Below are 380 nucleotides of genomic sequence, written 5' to 3' on the forward strand. Positions count from 1 at the left end.
GAGGGTCTGGGGGCTGGGTGCCCCCCCAGAGTCTCCCAGTGGCAGCGGTGGGAGGGGCAGCGGGTTCCCTGCCCCCTGCGTTCCCTCCCTCTCCCTCAGCCACCTGACAGCCGCCGTCCTCACTCCGAGCTCTCCCCCCCATCGCCTCCCTCTCTCTTGTCTCCGAAGGTCTCCACCCCCCGCGTGGCTTCGTGGCTTTGCATGACCATTGCTTTCCCGTCTCCGTGGACTCCCCAGGCGCTTGCCTTCACCCCGACTTTCTCCGTGGACCCGTCTCTTCGCTCGGCGACTAGCGCAGCCAGAGGCGGGAGGGAACGTGTTAGTAGTTGAGCCCCCAACAGGGCAGTGACTCCTTATATTTTCTCATGAGAAGCCGGGTT

The sequence above is a fragment of the Myotis davidii genome, unplaced genomic scaffold, assembly GCF_000327345.1.
Source record: "Myotis davidii unplaced genomic scaffold, ASM32734v1 scaffold698, whole genome shotgun sequence".
Lineage (NCBI taxonomy): Eukaryota > Metazoa > Chordata > Mammalia > Chiroptera > Vespertilionidae > Myotis > Myotis davidii.